General features: G+C 29.5%; 1 long non-coding RNA gene across 1 annotated transcript; it reads left to right on the top strand.

Annotated features, from left to right (window-relative positions):
* The first annotated feature begins 432 nt into the window (after positions 1-432).
* Positions 433-8173, top strand: LOC127706119 (uncharacterized). Its single transcript, XR_007984233.1, has 3 exons — positions 433-490; positions 4798-4978; positions 8142-8173. It is a non-coding gene; the product is annotated as an uncharacterized LOC127706119 (long non-coding RNA).
* The last annotated feature ends 1824 nt before the right edge of the window (positions 8174-9997 follow it).

Raw genomic sequence — 9997 nt, 5'->3', positions numbered from 1 at the left:
TTGAAAATTTCAGACATCTTTTTAGTTATATAACAATTATAAAAAAAACCATCAATACAAATCTGGTATTTTCCAGAATTTGTAAATATTACCACACAATATCACAATCAAGTCAAATATTCAATAAAAGAGCACAACACTCAGGGTTGATGCAATAAATTGTACAATGTTAAAATAAAGTCTTTGCACTAAGTAGGTAAATATAATCATACAAGACACTTTCTTACAGATGTTGAGAAAAGTGTCTCAGTGTTTGACATCTACACAATAGATTTTTATATTATATCATTGACACGACCTTATCGTGTTTCTTGAACATGACTCTGTCGATTGTTTGTTTAAAAACTGGTTTTCTATAAATGGTATCCTATTCTTGGAAAAACTGTTTAATATTTATTTTCATTATTATATCACATTATACAGAGCGTAATGGACGTACACATGTGGTTCATCATTTGTCTGATATTGTATCATAGTTCAGCTGAGGAATGTAAGTTAACATAAAACAAATTTAAACATAAACCAAAAAGTGCTATATTTTGTCAATTATTAAAATTTGTTTTCATATTCTCTTTTGATGCCAATAACGATACTAATGCTGTCCATTAAATTCACTGCTGTTACCAGTTTCTAAACTGACTAAATATGTGTAACTGTCGATCTTCCAATATAGCCACTGTTTACATCATCATCTTTTTGTTTTCGCTTGTTGAAATTTGTTTTAGGATACGCAACATTGTTTTTTACCGCATTGTCGGTAAATTATCCGTGCATGAAGATGTTGATTATTTATTAGCGAAGCTAGTAATTTTTCATTTGAAGTTTATTCGATTCCAATGCATGTCTAGTTGTACCTGGACTTTTTAAAATTGAAACCAAAATTCAACATTTCCTATTTTACATTGAACATACGATTATGTTCTTCCTTTCTTATAATAATAATATAATTTTGGACGGTACTAGTAATGAGCGTTTTTTTTTTAAATTGGAACAGTAAGCTGATTGATTTCAATCTTTTTACATGTTTGATTTATTTTAAAGAAGTAGATGGAAACAATAGTTTTACCGATTGTAAGCATACACTGTGAGTTTGTTTTTGTTTTTCTTGCACTTTGTTTTCTATTTCTCAAATGTTTATATTCTGTTAAGATGTTTGTAAAAAAAAATGTTTTTCTAAATAAGATGTTATTATAGCTGGGAAATATATATGGGTTGTTATTTTTTTATGAAATATATGAATGAGTAGGTCTTTTATATATAAGAGGTGGTTTAAACTCTAGCCAGACATCTGTTCCAAAATTTCGATGTTGCGAACCTAACTTTTCCCGGTCAACCCCAAACTACAATGTTACATATACATGGGATGTTATCATGCTGTAATAATTATGATATCTTGTCTAATTTGCATGTTCCACATGAACTGGTTTAATTTGGTTACCTAAATACAGGGAAATAACAAAAGTCTACGGTTACATAATAGAAAAATTCGTGTCTAACATGTTTATCCTGATATAAATCTTGTACCTCATAGCATATGATATTCATTTATAATCTGTAGATAACCTCCATTTTGTGTTTTCATTATGTATATAAAACATGTAAAAAGATCCCTCAACATAATGATCAATAATCAAAGGTTGCATATCCAAGCGAAATATATAAGATGTTTGTTTCAAAGGTAAAATAATTGTAAAGTTATTATTATGTTTAAATGCGATATTCAAAGTTAATAGATATATCAGAAATACTTGTATTCTTAAACACAACGTGTAATGTTTGCACACATTCTTTCAAACATGCATTGTTGTCGAAAAAGACCAGCATTGTTATTTTACATTAGCATTTTTTTCTTATTTGTTTTCTATTGTATATTCAATGATACGTACGGTTATTCGAACAAAAATCTCTTTTCTGAAACCACTTTCTCATCCCATAACAAGTGTACATATGTTCTAATTATGGGAAATTTCAGATATCTTTTAGAGTAATCCATACAATAATAAAAACCAGCCAATAGTACATGAACATTTAGAAATAGTAAGATCAATTTCACACGCATTCCATTGGTTCACACAGAAAGTATCGTTGTATGGGTCACCAGTCATACATCTTTTGTTTTCACTTTGCGTCATTATTTAAATATAATACTTTTAGATATAGCTGGTCAGAATATCCAGTTAGAAAACTCTTATGTAAGTCCTATTCCTAGTGCAAAATATGTAATTGCCACCTTTCTATAATACAACAATAAAAATAAAAAAAACATAAGGCACAAAAAGACACAAAAAGAAAACATTGATGACAACAAAATAGTTTAAGGCTCTTGACTTTTTACAGTCTCATAAATAAAGTGACTGATTTGAATATATATGCAGGTGCTACTCTTCAGTAAAAAAAATACTTTTTATTTCAAATATAAGCAAGTAAAATGTTGGTTAAAATTACAAGAATGTTTTCTATGGTATAAAAAATAGAGAAAATAAGAAAGTCAAAAACAAAACAAACATTTAAAATTTAGACAATAAATAACCGAGCTACTTTCAATATTGAGAAAAAAAAAAACATACCGTATAGTTGGTTATAAAAGGCACAGACAGAAAAAAATATCAAACAATTAAGTTGAGATATAAAAAGCCTTATAAACAACAAAACAATTGACGAAAAAAAAAATGTGACAGACAAGAACCAACGACAACCACTTTTCTGCAGGCTCCCCACTTGGGACAGGCGAATAAGTTATGTTGCGGGGTTATAATTGTTTGTGAGCTAGCTATAAAATATACTCCAATAAGCCATTACTTCATATATTAAGAAGTTTTTCTTCTCAAAATGGTAATGTCATGGCAAGTCACATGTGTACGGTAATACAAAGTTTTGTTGAAATTCACAATTGCTTGTACATATTGTAGTTCTAATACTACGTCCTCTTGTTGCCCCTTACGTGTACCTTAATTAAAAATCGTCATATCAATTCTCAAAAACTACAAATGAGATTGCAAACTTTTGAAGGATAGCAGACTTATTTGATTGGATGTGCGTATATATCTTATTTACGTAAAAGGGTCAATAATGGAGTTCCTTATGAGATCCACACAAGAAAATAGATTAAGGAATCCTATAAAAAAAAATACGTAAGCGTGTAAGAGCCACACGAACTTTTCTTTTATTTCAAGCTTAATTTTACGTATAATGCAAATCTTTGGGAAATAGCGCAAACATTTGCGAAAATAATGCAAATCCTTAGGAAGTAACGCTTGTTTTGTTAATAAATTGTTTTAATATATTCTGAGATTTTAACAACCAAGCGTGTCTATGCCTTAATAAGCATGTGGCTTATAATAATGTATAATGCGACACGAGTTGTCATTTTTGTATAACCCGTTTTTTCTACATGTTTGAAAAGGAGTGTATTTTTGTAAAAATCCTACTTGTAAAAATATGGACTAACAAAAACTATTTATTTATTTCTTAGCTAAACAGCTTAATAAACTGGTTGAACATTTCATTTAAAGTCAGATGTTTTGAGTGTAGGTATACCAATCTCCTTAGAAAACAAAATGAAAATTCACTAGATAAGCTACACTTATCTATAAACCTGTCATAATATGCATGTATCCTGAATTTAAGTTTTAAATAATACAAGCATTCAACTTTAATACTAAGTATTCAATCTATGCATGCGTAATAACTAAAAAAAGCTGAAATATCATAATAAAGCAATTTCAGGGTTGTAATTTGACACAATCATACTTGCTACATAAAACAAAATCATAATATGATTACTAACAACAAATGTGACAAATTCTCATTGTAATGGGTATGCTTTCTTAAATTTGAATTTTACATGACTTTCAGTGATAAAAATAAAACCGCTAGTTCATAGTCCTATTACTTTCTTTGTTACAATCTCCAATTTCAAGCTATAATGACTTGTTTGTCTTAAATTCAAATAAATTTGCAGTCTTTTCATACATTACTAGAAATATTGTGTTCGATATCAAAATATTACGGATTATTATAATACAGACTAAATTAGAAAAAATGTCATAATATTATGGGAATCACTAAGTGTCCCGACTTTTTGATAGGCATCTCAATCTGAAGTCTGCTAAAATATATCGTAGTAACAAAACTAATCACTTTTTATCTTAGAAAATTGCTACGCTATAAATATTTCTATTTCATCTTTCCTACTAACTTAGGGGTTTTAAACGATTTCAGGAATGCGTTCATCGTCACTGTTTTGATTCAACTGATAATTTCCTTTAAATGACCAGGATGACTAGATCGATTATAAAAAAAAAACAAAAAACAGCCGTTACATGTAATGGCGTAATAAAAGGACTTTTAACTCTCACGAAACATTTAAAGGTCACATATCTTACATATCTTGTTTGACTAATTGACTAGTTTGCAGCAATATACTAGTATCAACACAGTATATCAGCCATATGATCAATTCACAATATGTACCCACGATTGTAGGCAAAACAAATAAGTTGTTTTAATAAGTAATTTGACATTATTCAGTTAATTATGTTGTGTCCTTGTATCGTTATAATGTGTGAGTAACAAATAATACATAAAGCTAAAATTAACCCTCAACTCTATTCTAAAAAATATAATGCATAATAATTTGTCATACCGTTCATTTTCTGGCATTTACACTATTTAAAGAACTGCATGGGTCGAAAGTTCAGTATATTATGACAGGCTATTATGACTTTGGCACAACTGATAGTGTATTTTTTTTAACAAAATGGTAGATTGAATAACCCCATGAACAATGTTTTTCAGCTGTTAGTGGAAAACTTCTGTTTGCAAGTACCCAATCTCAATCTGTTATGGAAGTTGATGTTGATACACTCAGTGTGACTGTACTTGTTGGTCATGGAGGAAGTCGTGTGTATTCTTTGGACTACGATTATGAAAACAGATACGTTTATTTTCCAAGAATTGATTTGAGTGACATTGTGCGGTAAGTCTACTTCAACACATGTATAGAATACCTCACAAAGTTATAAAGAAATAAATGAGATAACAACATTGCAGGTCTTGCATGTCGCCATAAATAAAGGACATGTCCAAAATGCGAATTGAAAACAACAAAGCAGACGAGCTTTGGGAATCTGTTAGTATTTGAATACGAGATTTGTCTGTATTTAATATGGTAAATAGATATAGTAAAGAGTTTTTTTTTTATTTACAGTAACTTTAAGACTGAAGAGTAGATTTGAATAACTCAGTCCTTTGATAAAAGTGCAAAATGTGCTAACGAAAATTGACTTTTCGTAAATTATATACCATGTAGACGGGGGGAAAGCATTATAATTTAATGTTGCAAGAAAATATAAAATGTTTTATTCGCATAACATTGACATACTTTTTCCTAAATTGAAAACCATTTATTTATGTTCATGATATTTTTACTAATCTTATTCAAAAATGTAAGTAAAATATATTGTACATTATGAGTGTTTTTACTTTGCTCACATTTTCAGTATTCATTTTTTCAATTGAAAATATGACAAAATGATAACCAACAGTGCTTAGCTTTGAAGCATTTTCCTGTGAAACAATTAAACATAACATTTTAAAATGATGCGGTTGGAATATAATCTTATTTTTAATTTCTAGAATTTTTTTTAATTTTTTTTTTATTTTTCCGTTTACTTAAAGGAAAGCTCAATATGTTACACTGATGAACATACTATATTCCTCTTTTTGTGGTAAAATAAAAAAAAGTCTATTCTAGATATTTTCCGTATGCTATTGAACAACAAAATCAAAAGTGGTTTTACAAAGTATTTTTTTAAAGACATAACTGATAACTTTACACAACAATCATAATTTACCAAAATGATGTGTACTATAATTAAAAGTGTGTCATTTTTTTTTGTCATCACCCCTTATGTATGTGAAATTGACATGCATATGGCTATAATAACTGTACACTACATTGTGTTAAAATGGAGATATAGAGAATACCTGAACTAAATGTTCGAGAAGCCTAAATTGCAAACGCTTTTTTGTCCAAGAAAATGTACCATCTTGTTCTTTATGCATTATAATCTGCTTTCATTGTCCGTAGTTACATCAGAAAAATGTAAAACATATAATAACAAAATCACAACAGCACAATAGCGCAAATGATCGTAGAAAACATGTGAACTAACATGTATATATATTAAGGAAGATGTTGCATGAGTGCCAATGAGACAACTCTCTCATCCAGGTCACCATTTGTAAAAATAAACCAATATAGGTAAAAGAACGGTCTTCCTCATACATGATTGAAAATTGCAGGTCCTCGTCATGGAGTCATAAAACAACTAATGCGCGGCTTTGTTGTTTTCTAATATGTAGAGTTTTATAATTTCAAACATTAGTAGCAAGTGTGTCTTCTGTTGAAATTAAGTGATAGGAATGGTGTTATAAGTACCTTTAACTGTTTCTTACGTTTGTCATCCTTAGCATTTCTCGTACTTAGTGGGTGTCGACGTGTCTGGTTTTGATAGGTTATGAAGTTAATGATATTTCTTTAATTTGTTTTAATATTTTTTTAACACCTTTATGCGTATCTTCTCAATCGATAAATGATAATGTTTCTTTTATTTATTGTAAAAAGATTTAAAAGAACCTTTAGGTGCACATAAGAGCACACTGGTTCTGAAGTACTTTAATATTCACTTCTTCTTTTTTTGTAATAGACAAAATATGCCCTTCTTTTTTAATTGCATGCATGTTTTTGTTATTTATACTATCGATTTTTGTAGGAATTTATATGTTACAAATATATCTATATTTAATTCGTTATGTTATTTCTGACCGTGCCCCAATAAGTAATATTTGAATATTTAGAAAATAATACATTTTCAACGCGAGTGCACCATATGTTCGATTATTGATTTGCAATCAACACTTGATTTTACTCAGGGGTTTTTATGTCAGCTTTTATGTAATGCTTATGTCATTTATGTATTTGACATATTTTGACCGTTATAGACTTTAGTAGGAATTAATATGTTATACATATGTATTTCTTTGTTTGTGTTATTTCTTACCGTGCCCTCACAAGTGATTTAACTTTCTGTTTAGTTGAATTCAGCCTTTGATAATGACAAATATTTCTCTCAATGAAGGCTTAGTCTGGTCATGTCGATATTAATTGATAAAGCTGTCTTATTTGATTTTACAGAATTAACAAAAGAACTGATGTACAATATTTATGACAAATAATTGCATGTAATTCTGTTATATTTATGTTTATTATTTGAAGTACTTTATTATTCACGAAATTTGAAATCAATAGAACAGAGAACACAAGGTTGTTTAAAAAGTTTCTAATTTGTAATTACGTCACGTATTATTAAAATATAATAAATAAACAGAAAAGGAGGAGGTCGAAGTCGCAAATACCACTAATACTCAAAAAAAAAACAGATAATACCATAGCCCAAAAGAACAACTAACAAGTTCTACACAGCTAATTCAGATTACATTACAGGTACATGTATTCAACTAAAACCGGAGAGGAACTCAGATGCATTTTCTTGTCACTCATGGCAAGCAATGTGGGGTTTTTTGTAATCTGTTGCATTCGATCATATCTTAATAGAGAAATATAGGATGGATTGTAGCTAAAGAAAATGTCCCGATTATCTGTTACAATGATTTTCAATTATAGTTACCATGTAGTACAAATGTATCGTGTGGATATATTTCTTTATACAAACATTAAACATTTCTATATCTATTTAATATCGAAAAACATTTTTTTCCCTTTTAATATTTGTGGAACATAAAGGTTTCTAAATGTCATTCAATTTTATTTTTTTTTCAAAATAGGGGGAAAAAAACGCTCATATCTTTATTTAGGCAAACCCCTGGATAAATATTTGCCGTAACTATAAACTGTCGATTTTGGTTGCTAATAACGGTATATATATTTTAAGGAACAAATATTATCCTGTAAAATTTCTTTTCGTATGCAACATTAGTAAAAGCCCAATTTCATGGAGTATTGAAGGTGTCTTGATTTTGTGATGAAAATCATAATTCAGTGAGGTATGATTTAATGAACTACAAAACATAATTTTAATCAGTATCGTTAGTGCCTTACAGTAATTTTTAATTTTTAGATTTCCATATCCCTCTCAGAACATAGCACTGCAACATGTTGTGAGTACAACGGCTGTTCCAACAGGTATAGCTGTTGGTCCCGCGAATGATCATGTCTACTGGGTTAATGATGATGGTGGTCACAAACTTTCAAGGTGCAAATCAGACGGAACAAACGTAGTTGTTTTATTCACAACTATAAGTCATACTGTAATGCTACGACCAGATGTTCTAAACAGGTACAATATATTGATAGATTTGTAAAATGTTCGTGCGTATATCTTATCTATTGCAGATTTATTGTCAACAGTTATTAAATTACGACCTTTTATTTGCAAACATTACTGTCCAACCGATTGAGAAATGATAGTTTTTCATTTTTTGATTACATGAGTTCAGACTTGTTTAATTTTTTAGCTCGAATGCATTTCCTAAATGAATAGCGTTTTGCGTAGTATATAATTATGCTCATCATAGATACCAGGATTAAATTTATTGTGGTCTATCGTCTGTTTCTCTTTGCATGTCTTTTGTACTTAGTGTTAGTCTTTTTTTTTTTACTTTTCTTGTTTTTAAAGGGTTCATTAATATAAATTTAAAATACAACAACTTCCCTTTTCGCGGCCACAACGTTTTATCACGTATGATTACTAGTAATCAAAACAGCATGAATATCATCCAAACTACTTAATTTAAATCAGCTACTAGATTCATTTTCCGGAAATCCGTGTTTTGTTCCCTGTTAATTAGAATACTTTTAAATATAATTAATTTTTAACGTTGAGTGCACCATATGTTCGATTCATGATATGCCATCAACACTTGATTTTACTCATATGTGTTCATGTTGATGATAGCAAAGCCTTATCAACTACTGTTGGGTGCAGACCAAGCATTACATAACGCAAACGCACGTTTACGCCGCATGTACATATTTCGTTAGTTAACATCAATGTTCGCGTTTACTATAATTACGTTAACGAGGTCAAAATTGAAATTTACCCGAGGAAACGCGCGTTTAGTCAGTAGTAAACTTGTTTTGTTTACTACAGATTTCACAAGTGTATTTTCACGTGCACTTTGAAAGTAAACGCGCTTTTAATTCTCGCGTTAATTGATTGTGTTAATTATGGAATAAACTTCGTTTACATTTGTACATTTAATTTATTTTATTTAGACGACTTTTATCTGTATATTTTACGTATATGTGTTTAAAACCAAGACAATTCAAAAACATTTTTAATTCTAAATATATACTCTTAATATTTGCAAAAAAATCAGTTCCAATAAGTTTAAGTAGCAGATTGTCTATATTTTCTTTTCAAAAGTTACATGTACAAATATCGACTCACACAAATATTTTTACCAAAGACATATAATACGAATGTCTCTGTTTCCACTTTGACGGAAACGTCGTTAAAATGCATATAAACTCTTTCTAGGAACTTGAGCATTATCTGATCGTGCAAAACTCAGCCCTAACTTCAGTAATGATTTTGCCAGTTTTAGCAGTTCATTTGAGACATTTAAAGCAGACAAGCCACTTAACTTAGTAATTGGTAGACCAGACTTATGTCTGCTTTTTCTCTGCAGACCTATTGACAAGTCTGCTCCTGACCAGACCTATGGACAAATTACTATACTCGTTATACCCTGTATAGATATTGTACACATTAAAACATTTTCTTTTTTCATTTCATATTCTTATACACATTAAATAACGGCTATAAAATTACACACTTCTGATCAACAAATATACATGTAGCTATCATAAAACAAAGGATTTGTTTTTTTAGAAGGCGGATAGAAAGGTTATCTAACGCATCGGAAATATGTTTTTATATGATGAAATATAAACATTATGGTTTACGTTGCT

This window comes from Mytilus californianus, unplaced genomic scaffold (assembly GCF_021869535.1).
Source record: "Mytilus californianus isolate M0D057914Y unplaced genomic scaffold, xbMytCali1.0.p SCAF_6, whole genome shotgun sequence".
NCBI classification, from domain to species: Eukaryota; Metazoa; Mollusca; class Bivalvia; order Mytilida; family Mytilidae; genus Mytilus; species Mytilus californianus.
The sequence above is the reverse complement of the archived record's forward strand: the minus strand, read 5'-3'. Positions and strand labels throughout refer to the sequence as shown.